At 42.9% G+C, this 23,654-nt stretch overlaps 1 pseudogene; it reads right to left on the reverse strand.

Moving 5' to 3' along the window:
- Positions 1–2,053: 2,053 nt before the first annotated feature.
- Positions 2,054–23,654, reverse strand: part of LOC131502054 (small ribosomal subunit protein uS9-like) — a 35,467-nt pseudogene continuing 13,866 nt past the window's right edge.

Genomic DNA, 23,654 nt, shown 5'->3' on the forward strand with positions numbered 1-23,654 from the left:
GAGGGGAAGGGCAAGGAGAAAGAGAGAGAGAATCCCAAGCAGGCTCTGCACTGACGCGGGGCTGGAACTCGTGAACCGCAAGGTCATGACCTGAGCCGAAATCAAGAGGCTGACTCAACCGCGTGAGCCACCCAGGCGCCCCATCGTGAGACCATCTATCCATGGACTCCAATCTCCCATTGGTTGGTGGGTGCCCCTGCGGCTTTACCTCCTCCAAATTTCTGGATGATTTATGGGCGGAGACAAGTTCACTAAAGCTTTGGTACAAAGCCTGTAGGCGGCCCTGGATGCCGAGGTGCATCCGGGCCAACTGCAGCTGAAGTCGGCAAGGGGGTGTGAGACAAAACACAAAAAGCATCTCCCGTAGCTCCCTAGCGCAGTCTTAGCAGGCAAAACACACCGAGCCCAGGATCGATTCGATCCCCTGAGCTCACAATGGTACAAGATCGACAGGGTCCCGTTGGCTCTGCTGTTTGCCAATGGAGGGAGTGTCTTATCTTCCCCGAGGAGATTGTGACCCATATATCATCCTTCTTGGCCGCGGCGCCAGTGAGAGCTGCCTGGATCAGAAGGTGTCCGTTGGGCAATCTGGTCCCCAACTTACCACTTTTCTCTTGCTTACCTGCAAAGTTTGGGACGAATGCAGTTTTCCTTTGAAATTTGTAAAACCTTGTTATTCTTCTCATTGCTTAGCCTGTCTAAACTATAAACTCCTTGCCAACAGACATAGACTGACATCTATCTTACTCATCACTGTATCTCCAGTGCCCAACACAGTGCCTGCCTACCACTTAGTAGGTTCTTATTAGGGGCGCCTGGGTGGCTCAGGCGGTTAAGCGTCCGCCTTCAGCTCAGGTCATGATCTCGCAGTCCGTGGGTTCGAGCTCCGTGTCGGGCTCTGTGCTGACAGCTCGGGGCCTGGAGCCTGCTTTGGATTCTGTGTCTCCCTCTCTCCCTGCCCCTCCCCTGCTCATGCTCTGTCTCCCTCTGTCTCAAAAATAAATAAAAACATTAAAAATTTTTTTTCCAAAAAAAAAAAAAAAAAGATATGTTGGAGGGGAGGTCACCTGGGTGGCTCAGTCAGTTAAGCGTCTGACTCTTGATTGCAGCTCAGGTCGTGATCTCACAGGTTCATGGGATCGAGCCCAATGTCAGGCTCTGTGCTGATATCACAGAGCCTGCTTGGGATTCTCTCTCTCTCCCTCTCTCTCTGCCCCAACCCTGCTTGCACTCTTGCTCTCTCTCTCTCTCTCTCTCAAAATAAATAAAGAAACATTAAAAAAAAAAAAAAAGATGTTGGGGCTCTATCTATAGGCTGGTGCTCTGTCTCTGTCTCTCAAAAATCAATAAACGTTAAAAAAAAAAAAAAGATTCTCTCTCTCCCTCTGCCCCTCTCCCCTGCTTGCGCTCTCGTGCTCTCTCTCTCTCTCTCAAAAATAAGAAATGAAAATAAAAAGATTTTCTTTTTAAGTAATCTCTACACCGACATGGAGCTTGAATTCACCACCCCAAGATCAAGAGTCATGTGCTTCCCCTACTGAGCCAGCCCGGCGCCCCAACAGGCACAGCTAAGTTGATACATAAATCCAGGCCACCTCATTGAGGTCACATAGGCCACACGACTTCTGTCACCTAGTGCCCTGTGCTCACCATTCATTCCCCAGGTCATGAAGAGCTCCTCCTAACACCCAGCCTTCAATGGCGACACAGTAAATACTTCGTTACATGAATGAATCAAAATACCTCCAACGATTTTCCTGTTGTTGGACACCCTGGCTGCCTCCAATTTTCCACAAAGCGTTTTTTCTTTTCTCGTTTAAATGAAAGCAACCCGAGCAGCAGTATAGAGTCTGGACCACTTAGCCAACTATTGCGATGGCTCAGAATGAGATCCTGAATCCAGATGGAGGCAGAAGGAATAGAATGGAATAGACCAACACCAGATTTGCAAGGAAAAAGGCATTTGGGCCATTTGAGACAGACAGACGTCTGTTTTACTCACCACCCATAGCCTCCAAAATTTAGTTTTATGACACAGTCACGTAACCAAGTTCTAATTCTTTAGAACGCGCTGTGGTTTCTGGGTGATTCGATCTTCTCCATTGTCCCGTTGAGCAAACTTGGACTCTCCATAATTCTGGGCACTTGCCATCAGTGATTTGCCCATTGCACTGCCCCTAGTGTAGACCGAGCTGAAGCCAGCCGACTCCTTGGGGGTCCTCTGCCCTGAGGAACAAGTAGCAGGTTGAATACCGCTGCTGGCAGCAAAGAGCTCCCCTTTCCAGCAGAATTGTTTGCATCACTAGTTAAAGAAAAGAAAATAATTATCTTAAAATTTTATGATTTTTCTCTACGGAAAGCCATCATTTTTACCAAGAGAGAATCTGAGTTTAGGTGTCTATGTTTCCCTGAAGAGAACACCTTCAGATCTAAGAGCTGAGAGTTGAGATTCTGGATTTTGGATATGGTTATTTGTTTTTGTTTTAAAGAAATTCTTCAGAGACAGCAAAGCCAAAGGTCTTCTTTTTGTTTGTTTGTTTGTTTTAAATAATACCAATGTTGGTTAGTTCAAACTCAGAAATGCTGATTCCTGATATTTTGGAGACAGATATAATCAAAGTAAACATATTTGCAAGAGCTCCACACGTGATAATCACCATTTCCCTACATTGGTTGCCTATGCAAGATTTTAAAATGTCTTAACACCTTGCCAAGCAAATAACATAAGCCTCATAGTGAATTCAGAAATCTGCTTTGCTCTCTTTCGGGTGCATGCTTCAGTCAAAACAGATTGCTTTTTTTGAGCATTCTAGAGTTTGGTTGCCATCGGATTCTCACTTAGCTCTTTAGCCTTGAGACCCTTTCTCAAAGTAGCAGCCGTTTGCTAAAAAGGCAAAACAATTCTTCCGGATGCCCAGTTGCATATTTTTCTATGTTAATTGCATTGCCTTCCTTCCAGGAGAATTTGAAAAAAAAAGTGGATTGTCCCTGCTTTCAGGTATCAGACGCAACATATCTAAAGAAATATCCAGGTTCGAGTCTACGGTTTCTCAAGGCACCGTCGGGTCGTTTCGGAAATAGATTTCCTAACCAGCAACGAAAGGAAACTCTGAGTTTTCCTTCTGCCGCAGTCAGAAGTGAGGGTCAAGGTCAGCTGTGAACTTCACAATGTCTCAAGTCCGAGATGGTCACAGCAAAGCAGAAAGTAGGAAGAAGATTGCTGAAGCTTAGAACCAGAGAGAGTGGGGAAAGGCCCCTTGATTAAAAAATAAGAAAGAGGATGGGGGCGCCTGGGTGGCTCAGTCAGTTGAGCGTCCGACTTCAGATTAGGTCATGATCTCACGGTTCGTGAGTTCAAGCCCCGCGTCGGGCTCTGTGCTGACGGCTCAGAGCCTGGAGTCTGCTTCGGATTCTGTGTCTCCCTCTCTTTCTCTGCCCGCCTCGCTCACACTCTTTCTCTCTCTCTCAAAGGTAAATAAACATGAAGAAAAAAAAGAAATAATAAAGAGGATGTAAACATCAGGGAAACATACTGTGTAATGAAAACTGAACACTTTGTTTTGGTCCACGAAGTAGACACACCGCTAAATTTGACGCAATATGAAATTTACCACCTGGGCCTACAGAGAAAGAACTGTGGCCCCAATGTCAGCAAATGTGGCCATCTTCTTTTCCCTGCATCACTGTGACATGCGGTCCTCGAAAACCATGTCTCCGCAGAGATCTTTTAGAGTCTGATTGGCACGAGCCTACGGGGGGAGCATCATCCCTGGTTCCTGTTGTTCCCTTCGCATCCGCCTCTCTGAGTTCCTTGACTCTTACCAGTCACAATGCTGCAAAGCAATGTGGCCCTCGTGGAAAGGACAACGACATGAAATTTAGGGGAAACTTGTTCCAGCCCTCCCTGTGCTAGAATCCGCAGGGTAATCTCCAACACATCTCATCAGCTTCCTGGGCCTCAGTTTCCTCTTCAGTAAAGTCAGGGATTTGGTCTAGATGAATCTATAACTCTTTATTTCTCTGCCATGTGGACATCCTTCTGGATTTAGGACTCAGAGCTAATCACGCAAATGAGATTCTGAGCTCTTCAAAACAGCTCTCAGTTGGGTAAGAGAGAAGGACGGATATCTGCATCCAGCCCAAAGCATATGCAATTCACCTGGCAATTCTCCCGTTCTGGGAATGGTCAGTTTTAATGGACCATCATGTGTCACCCACCTGTAGGGTGATCATCCTATTGTGCTTGAGCCCTGGCTGGCTAACCAAGCCCTCTTTAATCTAAACATCCTAATGATCCTTAAACATCGGGAACAAGAAGGCGCCTGGGTGGCTCAGTCAATTCAGCATCCGACTTCGGCTCAGGGCATGATCTAGCAGTTGGTGAGCTCAAGGCCCACATCGGGCTCGCTGCTGTCAGTCCCCAGGTGCTTTCAGATATCCAAGCAGCTAGCGAGGCCCCCTTGGAAGTAGGCAAGAGAATCATGGCCTAAGGTGTTCCCTCCTGACCCTAGTAACTCATGATTCTCTAGCATCATCCTTATCATAAGTAGTTGGAAACATGGACCGGGGCCATCTCATAATAGAAGCTATCATTTACCAAAAGCTGACTCTGGGCCAAGTGCTTTGAGTGCTTAGTTTTCACAGAATTAAGATTAATTCTTAATTCTTAATTAATTCTTAATTAATTATTAATAGTACTGCTCCAGTCACATAACACAGATGAGAAAACTGAGTCCCTCACGGTCCTAGTAACTTGCAATGTTGAGACTCCAATCTAGGACGCCTGATTCCAGAGTCCATACTTCAAAAAAATAACAAAAGCAAGCAAACAAAAGACTTTTATTTTGACATAATTTCTAACTTCAAGTCGCAAGAGTAGAACATAGAATTCCATATAGCCTGTACTCAGATTCTCCAACGGTTAGCATTTTACCACATTTTGCTTTATTTTTCTCTTTGTATGTGTATACATATGTTTATATGTGCGTGTAATAAACATGATATATACATCATGATATATATGATATATACATATATGATATCTATGATCGTCACTTTTTTCATTTTAGGGAGAGAGCGCACGCATGAGTGGGGGAGAGGGGCAAAAGGAGAGAGAGAGAGAGAGAGAGAGAGAGAGAGAGAGAATGTTAAGCAGGTTCCATGCTCAGTGTGGAGCCTGATGTGGAACTCGATCCCATAACCCTGAGCCGAAATCAGGAGTCGAACACTCAACCGACTGAGCCACCATGACACCATGTGCCCCTATAATCATCTTTGAACCGTTTGAGCAGATGGCACATATGAAGCTTCTTTACCCTTAAATACTTCTGCTTAACTTAAAAACAAGGGTATTCCCATATACACATGGCATAATTGTCACTAAACTGTCAATTAACATCGAAACGATACGATAAGCTCTTCGGATCTTATTCAGATTCTTCCATTCTTCCAATTATGTCTGTGCTAGAGAAAAGCCTTAGGGTTCAACATCAAATCCTTGATCGCACATTGCATTCAGTTGTCACATCACTTTAATGTCTCAACCTGGCACATTCTTCAGTCTTCCTTTGTCTTTCCTGCTCTTGGCGTGGTTGAACGGTGCACGCCAGTTATTGTAGAGAATAGCCCTCGGTTTGTTTTGTCTGATGTTTCCTTGTGTTTAGCTGCAGGTGATCCAATTCTGGCAAGAAGCCTGCACAGATGATGTGGTGTCCTCCTCCGTGCATCCTATCCGGAGGCACCTGGTGTCGCTTGGCTCCATTACTGGCGATGTTAACGTTGATCACGTGGTTAAGGTGGTGCCGACCAGTCCATATTCCCCTTTGTAATGAGTCTCATGCAGACAGAGGCCACACGCGATGCCATATATAACTACGGCCAGGCAGCTGGCACTGTGGTAGCCATTGGAGATACAAAGAGCATTGAAGGAATTCTCCTCACAGAGAGCTTACAATATTATTGGGAAGAGAAGTGTGTGACGCCTTACTTCGGCATCCATCCACGAATTGCTCTGTGAGCCCCACGGACAATTAGAGTAGAAATGACTTCTGGGGTTTAAGGGCTCATTGAGGAAGAGAGGTTGGGAAGTTGCTCCAGCAAGGGAATCAGAAGGGAGGATGGCTCTGGCCGTCACCAGGAGGTGGGAAGGGTCAGGTTTACGAGGCGCTGATCAAGGAGGGCCAGAACAGGGTGCCATTTTCTTACCCGGGAGGACCCCGGCAGCCAGTCTGGAGGGCTGCTTGCAGGGCAGATCAGCTAGGTCAACAAAAGATGGGATTCAAGGCCTCCTGGGAGTCAGACGGGGTGGTCCAATGGATGGGTAGGGTGGCGGATCAGAGAAGCTCTGAAAAATCTGGCTGAATAACTCCCTTGCTCCCAGCTCCCATTTAACCAGGTCTTAACAGCACATATATTTTGACATCCAGTGTAAAGCCAAGGACATTCGGCCAGAGCAGAGGATCTCTGTGGAGGAATCATGTGAGCTAAGGTAGGAGGGGATAGATGGGGATTGATTGGGAGACATTTGGGTGCGCCATTCAGGAATCATTTGCACCGCCTTAGCATACGGATTCTATTCTGCGTACACACGAGGAAGCAATGGAATAAGAGGTTAAAATTCTGTCTCTCATTTCACTGGCTATTCCTAATCTCAAAATAGAATCTTTTCAGAACACCATTTGCACCCACTCCCGTAGTAAGAGCAGGACCTGGCACTTCTCTGAAGTGCCCTTCGCCTCTAATCTGGCTCAGTATTAAAGTGCCTTAATTAAATGGAGACCTCATTATATTCTCTTGTAACCTGCAGCCCAATCATAACACAGTGATTTACCTTGAACTATTATTGCACATATTTCCACCCACGTATTATTATATGTCACTGTACTTTAATTATGTTTCAATGAATATAATTCCATATCCTCCAACACTTAAATAATATTCACTTGAAATATAACTGCACGCCTGTAATTCTCCATAAGCGCGAGGGCTTCCATTGCAAATGATAAAAATTACTACGGCTGTGAAGGCTGAAACAAGCTAAACCATTCCTGAAAGAAATCAGTCGCCATTTTAATAGAATTTTAAAACATTGAAATTCGTCACTAATTTATTTTTTCAAAAACACATTTTAAGAGGGTGATTTTTGTAGCGTTAACAACAACAACAACAAAATCTTTGGAAGGAAGCAGCAATTCCCTGGAGACTCGTATTGCTTACTAACCATTTCACCAGGGACTTTGCTCCCATAGGGAATTGATTTAAAAAAAAATAAAACTTTGCACTGATTTTATATATATATACATATATATATATGTATATATATGTATATATATGTATATATGTATATATATGTATATATATATATATACATATATATAATTTTTTATTTTTATTTTTTATTTTTATATTTTTTAAAAATTTTTTTTCAACGTTTTTTATTTATTTTTGGGACAGAGAGAGACAGAGCATGAATGGGGGAGGGGCAGAGAGAGAGGGAGACACAGAATCAGAAACAGGCTCCAGGCTCCGAGCCATCAGCCCAGAGCCTGACGCGGGGCTCAAACTCACGGACCGCGAGATCATGACCTGGCTGAAGTCGGACGCTTAACCGACTGCGCCACCCAGGCGCCCCTATATTTTTAATTTTTTTATTTTATTTTATTTTTTATTTTTTTATTTTTATATTTTTATTGTTATATTATATATATATATATATATATATATATATATATATAATTATTACCCAGGAAAAAGAGTGACATTAATGCTTGTATTCTTTCCCGTGTTCAGTCTTAGAAAACCATTGTTGAAAACCCTTATTTCTGCCAGGATATTTCTCAGAGGCTACTTTGTCTTTGGAGATTTTTTTTGCATTGCGTTTTACTTACTACTATAGCTACCACAGCTATATATATGCTTTATGTATTTATTTATTTCAAACATATGGCCAGTGTGGACTGAAAAGTAATCATTTGTGATAAATTAATTCACGACCTCATGCCATGGGATGACCCTCCCAAAGAACTAGACAAATGGTCATCTGTCCTTCCTTTCCAGTCCCCGGTTTAAAAATATGGTGTGGCGGGGCGCCTGGGTGGCTCAGTTGGCTGAGTGTCTGACTTCAGCTCAGGTCATGATCTCACGGCTCATGGGTTCGCGCCCCACATATGGCTCTGTGCTGACAGCTCAGAGCCTGGAGCCTGCTTCGGATTCTGAGTCTCCCTCTCTCTCTGCCCCTCCCCCCACTCATGCTTGCTCGCTCTCTCTCTCTCTCTCTCAAAAATAAGTAAACATTAAAAAAAAAATACGGTGTGGGGGCCCCTGGGTGGCTCAGTCAGTTAACTGTCCGATTTGGGCTCGGTTTATGATCTCATGGTTCATGAATTCGAGCCCTGTGTTGGGCTCTATGCCGACAGCTCAGGGCCTAGAGTCTGCTTCAGGTTCTGTGTGTGTCTCTCTCTCTGCCCCCTCCCAAGTCTCTCTCTCTCAAAAATAAATATTTTTTAAAAATTTAAAAATAAAAATAAGAAGTAAATAAAAAATAAAATTACAGTGTGTTGGGGCTCCTGGGTAACTCAGCTGGTTGAGCGTCTGACTCTTGGTTTCAGCTCAGTTCATGAGCCCGGGGTTGTGGGATCGAGCCCCATATTGGGCTCTGTGCTAAGCGTGGAGCCTGCTTAAGATTCTCTCTTTCTCTCCCTCTGCCCCCGCTTGTGTTCTCTCTCTCTCGAATGAATAAATAATTAAATAATTACATAAAATAAAAATATAGCGTTTGAGCTATAGACTTCAGCAATAGGTTTTAAAGAGGAGAGAGAACTAAAACAGAATATACATTTTGACCATCTCTGGTAAGGAGTAAACACAGAGTTTACTTAAGTTTTTTAAACCTTCAGGCGAGGTAAACCCTTCAAGTTCAATTTTGGTCCCCCATTGTGAACTATTCCAAACTCATTGTCCAGGAAGAGTGCTCTGCCATTATCACTGTTGGAGAGAATCAATATTATTAAAATAATAATTCTTCCTGAAAAAATTTGTCTGCAATGTTGGCCACTCAACAAGTCCAGGGAACAAATGAAGCCATTATATAAATTGGTTATTAAAGTCTTATCTCAAAAGGAGGGACATGAGAAAGTGCCAAAAGGATGCCAAAACGGGACGGTGATATAGGAAGTAGAGATTGAATTTTTTCCTTTTTACTCTTTGGACTGAACCAGAAATTGTCGATCTCTTGTTCCCTCATGGGTGCATTTGGCATGATAATGACTAAATGAACTCAATCAAATACTCTAAAATGTAATGCATGCTGTATTTAAAAAGAAATTGGGCTTCATCAAAATTTAAAACGATTGTGCCTCTGAAGGACGCCATCAGAAGGTGAAAAGACAAAACACCAGATGGGAGAAAATATTTCCAAATAGTATATCTGATAAGAGACTTGTATCTAGATTATATAAAGAACTCTTTTTTTAATGTTTATTTTTGAGAGAGAGAGAGAGAGTAGGGGAGGGGGAAAAGAGAGAGAATCCCAAGCAGGCTTCGTGCTGTTAACGCAGAGCCTGACGCAGGGCTCAAACTCACGATCGATGAGATCATGACCTGAGCCAAAATCAAGAGTTGGACGCTTAACCGACTGAACCACCCAGGCGCCCTTATATAAAGAACTCTATACTTCAATAATAAAAAGGCAAACCCATTTAAAAAAAAAAAATGGGCAAAAGACCTGAACAGACATTTCTCCAAGGGAGACATACAAATGGCCAATAAGCACAAGAAGAGATGCTAGTCATTATTAGTCATCGGGGAGATCCAAATCAAAACCACAGAGAGATACCATTTCACCCTTACAAGGATGGTCATAATCAAAAAGTCAGTTAATAACAAGTGTTGACAAGGATGTGGAGAAATGGGAGCCTTCATACGTTCATGGTTGGATTATAAAGTGATTTAGCTGCTTTGTAAACAATTTGGCAGTTTCTCCAAATGTTAGACGTAGAGTTTCCATAGGAACCAAAAATGTCACTCCCAGGTATGTGCTAGGTGAAATGAAAATGCACGTCCACACAAAAACTTGTATACAAACACAGCATTATTCATAATAGGTAAACACAACCCAAATGTTCATCAACTGATGAATGGATACACAAAAGTGGTAAATCCATACAATGGAATATTGTTCGGCCATGTAAAGGGATGGGGTACTGACACCTGCTACAACACGGACCAATCTGAAATGTTTATGCCAAATGAGAGAAGACGGTCACAACAAAACCACAGATTATACGACTTCATTTATATGAAATATGCACAATAGGCAATCCTATAGAGACAGAGAGTAGGTAAGTGGTTTCTTAGGGTTGGGCAATTGGATGGGGGGGGGCGGTGACAGCTAAAGGGTGTAGGATTTCTTTTCGAGGTGATGACAATGTTCTAAAATCGGTTATAGCGGTGGACGCACTTATCTGTGAATATACTAAAAACCATCCCATTGTATGCTTTATATTTATTTATTTATTTATTTGTGTCAAGGTTTATTTGTTTTTGAAAGAGAGAGACAGACAGAGCATGAGCAGGGGAGGAGCAGAGAGAGAGAGGGCGACGCAAAATCCGAAGCAGGCCCCAGGCTCCGAGCTGTCAGCACAGAGCCTGACGCGGGGCTCGAACCCACGGACTGCGAGATCATGAACCTGAGCGAAAGTCAGATGCCCAACCGACTGAGCCACCCAGGCGCCCCTACTTATTTATTTTTTAAGTAAGCTCTACATCCAAAGTGGGGCTTCAACTCATACCCCTGCGATCAAGAGTTGCACGTTTTACCCACTGAGGGAGCCGGGCGCCCCTGAATTGCACACTTTAAATGAGTGAATCGTAGAGTAAGAGAACTGTATCTCAATGAAGCTGCTAAGCAAATCAATGGCGAATGTGACGGTACTTCAGGAGAATTGGATGATCTGAGTAACACGGAAATTCTGTTCGTCGTAGTAAGCGGCAACACACAGAAACTCTGAAATTAATTGGTCTGAGTGTGCCCCAAGAACACGAATTCATTAATTCATTTAATTATGTATGTGTTCAGCAAACTTTCGTCGAACTTGTAATTTTCTTTAGGGCACTTGCTTTGGCGTCCGACTCTGCCCCAGGTCACGATCTCACGGTTCATGAGTTCGAGCCCCCCATTTGGGCTGGCTGCTGTCCGCGCCGAGCCCGCTTCGGATCCTCTGTCTCCCTGTCTCTCTGCCTCTCTCTCTCTCTCAAAAGTAAATAAATAAATAAATTCATATACACACACACACACATATATATATATATATATATATTTTAAAAGCACTTGCTTCTGGTGATGGGAACACACAAACAGGATTCATGATAATCCTTCTAGCAGGGTGACCAGACATATAAAAAACCTCCATGGCGTCCAATAGGATGACCTCAGAATTTGTTAATGAGGCCAGATAAAAGTCACACTCTGAGTGAAAATCACCATAAGAGAAATGAGCTCAGCCATTTCTAGGAGCCCCCCTGCCTGACAGATGTTTTATAAATGTGCTTCCGACAGTGATACTTGGAAACCACCAGGATCAGATGCACTAAACAGGACCGGGTCTGTAAGGCTCGGGGACTCATGTCCCTCGGCCAGGCTGACTTCTCTGCCATCATCAGGAAACCGTGTCCCTGAGAATTAGTCTCCGTACACTCTCCGCGCCCCTGGCTTTGGTGTCTGATCTGCTCAGGGGCTTTCTCTTGTCTTCCTGCCTGTTGTCATTTCTTATCTTTCAGCCTCACTACCGGCTTTGGTCACGCTTGCAACACCCCTTCTGTCTGTCCAAGAAGGCTTCAGCGTCTAAGGCGGATCTTTCAGGATCTCGCTCCCGCCCCCAGCCCGGGTCCTGTCTCAACACTAACAGTACCTCCTAGTCTTGCCTAGGTACCCAATGCGTACGGAAGAGTGAGGAAGCATCCGCCGGAAGGCCTTTCTGGAATGTGAGTTAACCTGCTTATTTGTTTTGTCCGGTGAACCATGTGCCGAGAGAAAGGGGATATTCTGGGTGAAAAGTAGCAACAGAGACAAACCTGTCTGTGGATCTTCAGGATGGACAAAAGGTGAGCTCTCCTTCTGACTCTCGGGCCCATGTAGCTTTATGACACCAGCGAGTTTAACCATCTGATCTGTTTGTCTGATTCCCATGCTCACCCAATATTCACTCAGTGGTGGAATAATCACTTGGCCTCCTGGGGTACCCGTTTCTGCAAGGAAAAAGATGTGCTGACCAGCTCACGTGGGCAGTCCTCTTTGCTTGATCTTCTATTTCTGAGGATAATTTAATAAATTGCTATTGGGGTCTCCAGGAAGCAAGCAGTCTCCTGAATCTAATCGTCTCTGGGTTCCATGTTGAACTCCAGCGTCCCAGCCTCCAAAGTGAATCCCATTCCCCGTGAGGCCCCTTTGGAGACAGTCACCCGCCTCCCTTTCTCAAGTTCTATTAAATGCAACCACTATTCCTCACTGCGAGACATAGTCTAGAAGAATTAGAAACCAAATGCCAGAAAGACATGGTCTCAGAGGGACTGATACGTCTTGGGCGGAAGGGAAGTAGGAGCCGAAGAAGATCAGGCAGAGGAAATATTCGAACCTTCAAAAAACATTTTATTTGGTGTCATACTTTGAGGGAGGGTCGTTTTTCTAATTCTACAAAGTAACGAGTGCGTGTTTCATGCCGGACATTTGAAAAATACGGAAAAGAGTAAATAGGAGAAAACGCAAAAGGTGATTAAAATGTAGACAAGCTGAAGAAGTCAGAAAGTCGCTTCTACAAGACACTCTTTCCTGAAGTTTTAGAATCAATTTTTCTGAAAAAAAAAATTTTTTTTTCCCACCGGGGCCACACACGGTCACTCAATGCCAGTCCAAAAACTCACTGACATATCAGAATGGGCTGAATTCAGCTAGAGGCAAAAACCCAAAGTTTAGCTTTGGGGGGATTCACATCCAAGTTTAGACCTTTTATCTTAGTTTTTCTCGATGTTTAGCCTGGAGACCCCACCTGCATCAGAACCATCTGGAACAACTGGTGTGAAAATGCAGAATGAGAATCTCAGGGCGTGGGGCCAATAATCTGCATTTTAACACACTCCTTAGGTTATTCTTGGGTTTTTTTTTTTTTTGATGTTTATTTATTTATTTTGAGAGAGAGAGAGAGAGAGAGTGTGTGTGTGTGTGTGTGTGTGTGTGTGTGTGTGTGAGCAGCAGAAGGGTAGGAAAAGAGGGAGAGAGAGAATCCCGGGCAGGCCCCATGCTGTCGGCACAGAGCTTGGATGCAAGGCTCTACTCACAAACTGTGAGATCATGACCTTAGTCAAAATCAAGAGTTGGATGCTTAGCCGATCAAGCCATCCAGGTGCCCCTACCTAAGTTATTCTTATCTGTACCAGAGTTTCAGAACCACTTAAAAAAAATTTTTTTTTAACGTTTATTTATTTTTGAGACAGAGAGAGAGACAGAGCATGAACGGGGGAGGGGCAGAGAGAGAGGGAGACACAGAATCGGAAGCAGGCTCCAGGCTCTGAGCCATCAGCCCAGAGCCCGACGCGGGGCTCGAACTCACGGACCGCGAGATCGTGACCTGAGCTGAAGTCGGACGCTCAACCGACTGAGCCACCCAGGCGCCCCCGGAGCCACTTTTAAGAAGCTTTTTGGAGTGATAAAAATGGTGGCTTGGAGATGTGAACATGGGTACTTTAAAACACGTCTGGGGGCACCGGGCTGGCTCATTCATGGGGCATGTGGCTCTTGATCTAAGGGTTGTGAGTTCCAGCCCCACATGGGGTGTAGAGATCACTTAAATAAGTAAGTAAACTTAAAAACACATGTGAGGGAATTGGAACCCTCGTGCACTGCGGGAATGTAAAATAGTCCAACACTCCGGGAAACGATATGCTAAACGAAAGGGAGTGTATACACACAATGGAATGTTAGTCGGCCTTGAAAAGTGAAATTGTGTCACGTTGCAACACATTACAGACCTTGAAGATTCGATGCCGAGTGAAATAAGCCTGTCACAAAAGGGCAAATACCTTAAGATTCCACCTCAGTGGGGTACCCAGACCAGTCAAATTCACAGAGGCGTTTTTTACGAATGGAAGGTTTGGAACGACCCTGCGTCAGTCAAGTCCATGGGCGCCGCTTTTCCAACAGCATTTGCTCACTTTGTGTCTCTGTGTCCTAATTTCATGTTATGTATATTTTACCCCAATTAAACACACATGGCCACGCATGCATGGGCGTGCACACACATCTAACACCAGGGATTCCTTTGCTGTGTCTGCAGTGACAATCCAAAAGGCTCTCACCAGGGGCAACCACAAAAATGTGGGCCAAGTTCAAGCCCAAATGCAGAAGGTTATAACCATCACGCAAAATATCCAGCCTTACCAGAAGACAAGGGCTTCTGATTTGCTTCTGGGTGTGATTGAAAGTGCCCATTTGGTGGGCTGCGGATCCAGATCTGGTGAGTGAAAAGTCACCAGTGTCCCTGATTGGCCCAGCAGGATGAGGATTACAGCCCTGAGCTCATAGCGGAAACAAAAGCCAACAAAATAATGCTCTTTTTTTCCCTGGGGTTTGAAAACGTTAGTTAACGGCTACATAAGGCTGTAATTACTTATGTCTCCTCCTAAAAAGCCCTTGATTTAGAAAGCCTATGTTGTTCTCAGGGCAGCGTTGGTTGCTGCCAATCTATATTTTCCCTCTTCTTTACTGTTGGAAAACTGACCAATTTTACTACATAAAAGGGGCAGATTCAAGTGGTTTGCAAGCTATTTAGAGCAATTTTTTTGACAAGTACAGGCTGCTTTTGCAAAAAGATTTGGAAGGCAGTCATTGGTGAATTCCTAAACTCAATCAACCATAATACAATCTCACTAATATGATTTCTTAAACATATTTGAATTATGGATTTCCTTTTTTTTTTTTTTTTTTGAGAGAGAGAGAGGGTGCAAGTGAGCGAGGGACAGAGAGAAAGAGAGAGAGAGAGAGAAGTAGGGCTCACCCAAAGCAGGGCTTGAACTCACGAACCGTGAGATCATGACCTGAGCAAATTCAGATGCTTAGCAACTGAGCCACCCAGGTGCCCCCTGAATTATGGTTTTCTAAAACTTGAGACTGATTTTTTCTCCAATGCAGACATCACGGCAGACCTCCTTGAATAAAGTGATAGGAAGCTGCCCTTATTTTCAAGTTCAAGCATCCCTCCAAATGTGTTGAGCCACATTCCCCTTCTGTCTGCTGATCTGCCTGCGACCCTGGGCAGACCAACTCCCTGAGGCTTTTGTAACAAGACATGCTCTTGCTACATTGTTAACTGTTCAGAGCATGAACAATGGAAATGAACTGCATGGTACAAGCCAGGGAAGACTTTTTTTTTTTTAATGCATGGAAAATGACCGAAAGGAAGCACACCAAAATTTTAACAGTGCTTATCTCTAGGTTTGAGGCTTATTAGTGAGGTTTATTTACGTGCATATGTAAACTTAATTTTTTTCTGTATATAATTCTTCTTCTTCTTCTTCTTCTTCTTTTTTTTTTTTTGAGAGACAGTGAGACAGAGTGCAAGCGGGGGAGGAACAGAGAGAGAGGGAGACACAGAATCCGAAGCAGGCTCCAGGCTCTGAGCTGTCAGCACAGAGCCCAACATAGGGCTCAAACTCACAAACGGTGAGATCATGACCTGAGCCAAAGTTGGGCATTTAACCGACTGAGTCACCCAGGCGCCCGAGAGTTATTCTTTTTTTTTTTTAATTTTTTAAACATTTATTTATTATTGAGAGACAGAGACAGGCAGATCATGAGCATGGGAGGGGCAGAGAGAGGGGGAGACACAGACTCCGAAGCAGCCTCCAGGCTCTGAGCTGTCAGCACAGAGCCCGACGTGGGGCCCGAACTCACCAACCGCTAGATCACGACCTGAGCCGAAGTCGGAAGCTTACCCGACTGAGCCACCCAGGCGCCCTAAACGGGTTTTGTTTTAAGGCACAAATCATGGTAATCTGTTATGGCAACAGTGGAAATGAATATGTGGCCTGAAATGAAAATCTATCCTCGAGAAGTAAGAGCCATTTTAAAGCTTAGTTATCAGGTTAAATATAGAACTTTCTATAACCCAGGAATATTGTCATATGAATTATGATAAGATCATAATTAGTTCAGAAAACTTCAAAACCAAATAATTATTGCATTACTGCAGACCAGCTGGGATGGTGCTCAATGCCATGTGAATTCCCTACTTACTGTTAGAATTATTCCTTCAGAGGGTTGTGGATGCTTTGCATTTAACATTAATCATGTTCAAAGAAGAAAAGAAGAGGGGCGCCTGGGTGTCTCAGTCGACTGAGCGTCCGACTCTTGGTTTCGGCTCAGGTCATGATCTCACGGCTTCGTGGGTTCGAGCCCCACTTCCAGCTCTGCACTGGCAGCTAGAGCCTGCTTGGGATTCTCTCTCTCTCTCCTTCTCTCTCTGCCTTTCCCCCAGTCGCACTCTCTCTGTCTCTCTCAAAATAAATAAATAAACTTAAAAAAAAGAAGAAGAAGAAAAGATCGGTTGTCTTGCAAAAGTTAATACAGATTCTAATTCAAGGATTCTACATATGGTCATCTTTGTAGGTGGAAGGGGTGAGACTTTGTAAAGCTCTTTTAAAATCATGTTGCTAAGACGTCCCGAAACACAGAGAAGCTTAAGATTCCGATCTCATTATCCAAGGTGGCAGTGTTCCTACTCTCCATTCCGGCAAAGTTAGAGCCTGTTGAAATGCAGTTCAAGCCAGGCAGAAATTAAGAGACAGAGTTGTTAAGAGGGTTCCCAGAAATGAGAAAGCAACCACAGACCTGCAGGCAGCCCATTTCAGGGATCAATACATTGACTGTGTCTATCTTTTTAAATCACTATACTCTGCTCCAAGCTTTGATGTAGTCAGAGAAAAAAACCAAAAACACAAGGAAATACATCAGGGACACCCTAATGATGTGCACCGTGGGCTGTGGACACCCTGAGCCACGGAGCTGTTTTTGTTATTACTAATAATTGCTTATCATCATTGGATGATTGCCTGATGTGCGTGAGGTCATCTGGGGAATACCAATTTGTTCAGCACTGATAGATAGAAGCATATTCCTCAGCTCTGTGTAGTTTTTAAGACGCGCCATGTGTCGGCATTATGGTGAAACTCACGTTTGCTTTGGCTTTTAAGATTTCTTGGGTAGATATTAAGAAAGGTGCATTCAGTTGCTTTGTTTAAATGTTTATTGAAAAATACAAATGTCTGTTAGCCCGTGGGCCATGTTAGAACAAGCATAGAACATATAGGTGCCGTTGAAATAGACCTACATTTATATTATCTGCAACTCAAAGCGTACCCAATGAGAACAAGGCTGGGCACAAAGTTGGAACACATTAAATACGTTGCTTACTTAAAGTGTTCAGACAAATAATCATATAATACAATTTTATGTGAACGAACGAAACGTTGTATTAAGATTGTGTGCAACAGCCAAACCTGTGATCAGATTTCCAAATTTTATTTGGAATAATAGTTACCTTTATTGTTTTTGTACCAGATTTATGACTTTGTACTACTTTCAGTCTCTGCTACTACCTTTAGCCAGTGTGAAATACGGAAGGAGCAGCCTCAAAAACATCTTATTTTATTTATTCATTTATTTATTTATTTTAGAGAGAAAGAGCAAGAGTGGGGGTCAGCGAGGCCGAGGGAGAGACAGAGACAGAATCTTACGCAGGCTCCAGACTCAGCGAGGAGCCTGATGGGGGCGGCTCGATCCCATGACCCTGGGATCATGACCTGAGCGGAAATTAACAGTTGACGCTCAACTGCCTGAGCCGCCCAGGGGCCCCCAAAACATCGTGTTTTAAAGGAAAAATAGTACTTTTACTGTGGAGAAGCATGGAGGCTACTTTCTTAGTCAAGTAATTCAAGTTTGCATCATCAACAGTGCGACAAACTGACCTCCCGATCTCATGCACTGAGAAGAATGTAACACCACTTCTCTGATATTTCTGGCAAATATGCCCAACCCAAATCCAAGTGTCAAGAAATATACAAACCTAAATTGAAGTTTGTATACCTACTAAACGACTGGCCTGTACCATATTTAAAACGTCAGTGTCATGAAAGACAAAGAAAAATAGAGACATTGTCCAGGATTTTAAAACGTTAAAGAGGATATGACTGCTAACTGGGTAATATGGTCCTGAATTGGATTCTGGATCAAAGGTGGGAGGAAATTTGGTATAAAGGACGTTATTGGGACAACTGGCAAAATTTGCGTATGTTCCATTTTCTGAATTTGGTCATTTTACTATGGTTGTGAAAGAGAATGTCCCTGTTTTTAAGAAATGCACGTTGAGGGGCGCCTGGGTGGCTCAGTCGGTTGAGCGTCCAACTTCAGCTCAAGTTGCGATCTTGCGGTCTGTGAGTTCAAGCCCTGCTCGGGGCTCTATGCTGACAGCTCAGAGCCTGGAGCCTGTTTCAGATTCTGTGTCTCCCTCTCACTCTGTTCCTCCCCCACTCACGCTCTGTCTCTCTCTCTCTCTCAAAAATAAATAAACATTAAAAATAAAGTAAAATAAAAAAGAAATGCACATTGAAATATTTATTTATTTATTTATTTTTTTTTTTTGCACATTGAAATATTTAGGGGCTAAAAGGACATAAGGTGTGCAGTTTACTCTCAAATGGGTTAGAAAACTAATAATAATAACAACAACAATAAAATATATATAGAAGAACAATAATATATATTATATATAATTAATTATAATTCTTTTAAATATATATTTATTCTATATTTTATATACTTATATTTAATATAAATATATTTATATATTTATATGCAGTTATAACGAATTATAACTATGTATTATATATAGAGAGAGACCCAAAGAGAGAGGAAGAGAGAGAAACTGATAAAGCAAGTTTGGTAAAATGTTAACAACTGGTAAATTTGGGTAAAGGACATACCTGAGAATCTGAGATCTACATACTATTTCTAAACGAAACTCACCTGTAAGTTTAAATTATTTCAAAGTAAAAAGTTCAAATGAAATAGAATAATAAGTAAACATTAAAAACATATTCCAGCTGTGACAATTCTGAGACTCCAATTATATACCCTGCCCCGAAGCAGGCAAATGTTAACACAACTCAATTAAACTGTGTAAGCCTTGGGGCGCCTGGGTGGCTCAGTCGGTTAAGCGTCCGACTTCGGCTCAGGTCATGATCTCGCGGCCCGTGAGTTCGAGCCCCGCGTTGGGCCCTGTGCCGACAGCTCGGAGCCTGGAGCCTGTTTCGGATTCTGTGTCTCCCTCTCTCTGACTCTCCCCTGTTCATGCTCTGTCTCTCTCTGTCTCAAAAATAAATAAGCATTAAAAAAGAAAATTTAAGCTGTGTAAGCCTTTTGGTTAAATTTGTTCACAAATATCTCACCCCAAGTTAATGTTAATTCCTAATCGATGTCCTCCTTGTTTTTCTCACCAACAAATATCATGCAAGGGGATGTTGCTAGATTTGGGCTTCCTCAAGGAAGTGAGTCACTCCTCACCCGGAGTGACAGAAACAGGCAAACGGGATTAAAATGTACCCATTAGCCAAGCTGTCTACACCCCAATTTCAAGGGCTACTGACCTAGACACAAGATGCATTCATGGACACATAACTGCCAGCTCCCCAGAAACTAGCTTATCCCAAACTTTTCATTAAGAGACTAGGGTGACTCAACTCTCTTTTCCCACTACCGTTTTACCGTTGCAGAAATATGACGTTAGCGCTGGAAAATTAAACTCTGCCTATTTAGATAAGAGGAAAGGCAATGCCATTTCATTTCTAAATAGGTCTTCTTTTAATAGTATATTTTACAATAGTGTCTGCCTCAAAAAGGCAAACACGATGTATACATTTATACAGTTGTGAATAGAATTTTCTATTACCAAGGCTGTCTCTCAATTGTTGCCAATGAATGTGCACAGTTTAGATAATGTGTTTTAGGTTGAAAAGGACTGTGCGTCAGAAAAATACAGGACACCTTAAGACTTTAATTTTCCCTCAGCCTATTTATGACAGATACAGCTAGCCAATAAAAAGAAAAAGAGTGAAGATATAGGGAAAAAATGCTATCCTTTCTCACTGCCTCGCGCGCACACCCATGATCCCCTGAGGGACGCGTTGCAATTGCCTCCTGGGATGGAGACAGAAGACACACAAAATCTAGGTCTGATTATGTAAGAGATTGTTAATCACCAAGACAACAATAATCACAGGACTAAACTACAAAATGTAGGGACCTGTGGTCCCTTTCATGCAAACGAAATCAGCAGCAATTATTCAACAGCCTAAAAATCAACTCTGTGGGGGAAATTCTTTACGGCCCCTTGAGTCTAAAGCATTTTTTTTTTTTCAAATACTTTAAAGAAAGGAAACCTGTGCAAAGTCTTTATGGCCTTAGAAGTCTTTTTTTTTTTTAATGTTTATTTATTTTTGAGAGAGAGAAAGAGACAGAGCACAAGCAGGGGAGGGGCAGAGAGAGAGGGAGACCCAGAATCGGAAGCAGGCTCCAGGCTCTGAGCTGTCTGCACAGAGCCTGACACGGGGCTCGAACTCACGGACTGCGAGATCATGACCTGAGCTGAAGTCGGTCACTTAACTGAGTGAGTTACTCAGGCACCCCAGAAATCATTTTACAGACCTAGTACCAATGCCACGTTTTGGTATTCCGTTTTTATCAGCAGCATATTATCTTGTAAAATTTCGAACCTTCAGGAAAGTTTCGAGAATGGTAAAATTAACTCCCATATACTCTTCACCAAGATTCACCCAACGTAGCACATTTATTTTCTCCCTCCGCTCCTCTCACTGTATGTTTTTTCTTTCTTTTTTCCCCATTTCTTGTTCTCTTCCTTTCTTTTTCCGAACCATTTGAGAGTTCGTTGCACACATGACATTTCAATTCTAGTATTTCAAGGTGCATTTTTAAAAAATAAGGACATTCTTGGGGCGCCTGGGTGGCTCAGTGGATTAAGCGTCTGACTCTTGATTTCGGCTCAGGTCGTGATGTCACAGTTCGTGGGATCAAGCCCCAAGTCAGACTCTGCGCTGACAGTGTGGAGCCTGCTTGGGATTCTCCCTCTCTCTCTGCCCCTCCTCTGCTTATGGTTTCTCCTTCTCTCTCATAAATAAAAAATAAACTAATAAATAAATAAAAAGATTAAAGATATTCTCCTATAGAACCACATTATGATTGTCACATGGCAAAATTTAACATTGGTATAATACTCTTGTCTAATATTTAGTCTATTTTAAAATTGCCCCAACTTACCCCAAAATGTCCCTTATAGATTTTTTTTAATTCAATTTTTTTTTAAGTAAAATTATTTATTTTGAGAGAAAGAGTGCATGTGTGTGGGGTGGGGAGGGAGGGGGAGAGAGAGAGGGAGAGAGAGAATCCCAAGCAGGCTCCAAGCTGTCAGCACAGCGCCTGATGTGGGGCTCGATTTCCCAACTGTGAGATCATGACCTGAGCCAAAACCAAGAGCCGGTGACTTAATGGACTGAGCCACCCAGGCGCCCCTAAAAATTTGGTTTCTAATAAAGGATCACACACTACATATCTCGTTAGTCTCCTTTTATCTGGAAGCGTTCCTAGTTGTTTTTCCTTGTTTGTTTTTTGCTCTTTTATGACACGGACATTTTTAAAGAATCCAAGCCAGCAGTTCTGGAGCTTTGACGTACATTTTGGGGGCGGGGGGGAAACGAAGCCCCCAAAAAAGTCAGAAATGAAATGGAATAATAACTTTGTAGTTGGATTCGAAGTCCAGCCTTAGTAGTGCCTTGAAACAAGTTTCTTCATCTTCTCTGAGCCTCGGTTATCTGATTTGTCACATGGGATTAATGATCCCCATTGTACAAGGCAGTTGCCAGGATTATAAACCGGTGCGATCTCGTTGGACATCAATTTGACGATCTGCATCAAGAATCTTAAACAGACTTGCATTCTTGGACCCCATAAGTCTACCTCTAGCAATTTATCCTTAGGAAATGATCCGAGATATTAGACAAAGATATAGGGAGGGCTATTCATTACCACGAGTGCCAGAAGAGTGCGTGGGTGAACGGCGCGACATACGCCATTTCCTTCCGTATCGTCCTCACGCTCCTTCTCTTCATTTACTGCCAACATTTATTAAGGGCTTCCCGGCGTCCTGTGCTGAGTTACAGACTTCTGTGGCAAGTTTGAAAGTCATGCTTAAGGGGAGTACTTGACAACATGGAAGAGAAATAAGAGCATAGAGTTGAATGAGGAATCTGGACAAGTCTGTGTATACGATGAGATCCCAACTTTGTTTTATGGTTACACAGTAATGTGTGTAGGGGCACCTAATAAGAAGTACAATAACACTTCTTTCCTGGGTGGTGAGATTCAGGGTAAATTCTGTTTATAATAACACAAACAAGGAAATTTGCATGTAAATTTTATGCCAGTATACGCAGAGACCTGTGCTCAGCAAGCATCAACTCCGCTCATCAACTCATAGGTGAAAGGAGGACTTGGAAATTTAACCACGGATGGTTCAGCCACTCCCAGCTATAACTCCATATAAAAGGAAGAGATCGATTTTTTATTATTTTTTTAATGTTTGTTTGTTTTTGAGAGAGAGAGACAGAGAGACAGAGCACGAGCAGGGGAGGGGAAGAGAGAGAGGGAGACACAACACAGAGCCCGATGAGGCGCTTAAACTCGTGAGCCATGAAATCATGACCTGAGCCAAAGTCGGATGCTTCACCGGCTGAGCCGCCCAGGCGCCCCAAAAGGTAGAGGTTTCAAATGGATAGCTAGCTATCTCTGTCACATCATAAAATCTATTTTTGCCTGATATTTAATATAATCATACACTTATTTTAGTTAGTGTTTGCTACCCAAATATCTTTCCTGACCTATTCTTTTCAATCTTTCTGAAGCATTGTGTGATGTCGGCACATCGCACAAACCTGGATTTTATTTTTTTTATTCTGACACTCAATTAACAAATGTAGCCCATTTATATTTACTGTGATTGCTGATGCATCCGCAATAATTTCTGCCATCTTATTTATGCCTTCTGTTTTTCTCACTCTTTCTATTTTTGTCTCTTTTCCTGTCTTATTTAGGGTTAAGTTTTTAAAATTTATTTTTCCTCTTCTGTAATTATGCGTTCTATTTCTATTATTTCTTTTTTTATTTTTTAATGTTTTTATTTACTTTTGAGAGAGACAGAGACAGAGAGCAAGCGGGGGAGGGGCAGAGAGAGAGAGGGAGACACAGAATCAGAAGCTGGCTCCAGGCACTGAGCTGTCAGCACAGAACCCGGCGTGGGGCTCGAACAAGCAAACCGTGAGATCATGACCTGAGCCGAAGTCGGACCCCCTGAGCCACCCAGGCGCCCCCCTATTATTTCTATAGTTATACAAAAACTCAAATGTTGGCATACATGCATACTTAACTTAAAGTCTAATATTATTCAATATCTCTTTCTTTCTCCTGACAATACACGGAATTTAGAACATTCTAAGTCCATAAGCCATCTCCTGTCCTGCGTATTATCAATTTTTAACTTATT

The sequence above is a fragment of the Neofelis nebulosa genome, chromosome X (assembly GCF_028018385.1).
Source record: "Neofelis nebulosa isolate mNeoNeb1 chromosome X, mNeoNeb1.pri, whole genome shotgun sequence".
NCBI classification, from domain to species: domain Eukaryota; kingdom Metazoa; phylum Chordata; class Mammalia; order Carnivora; family Felidae; genus Neofelis; species Neofelis nebulosa.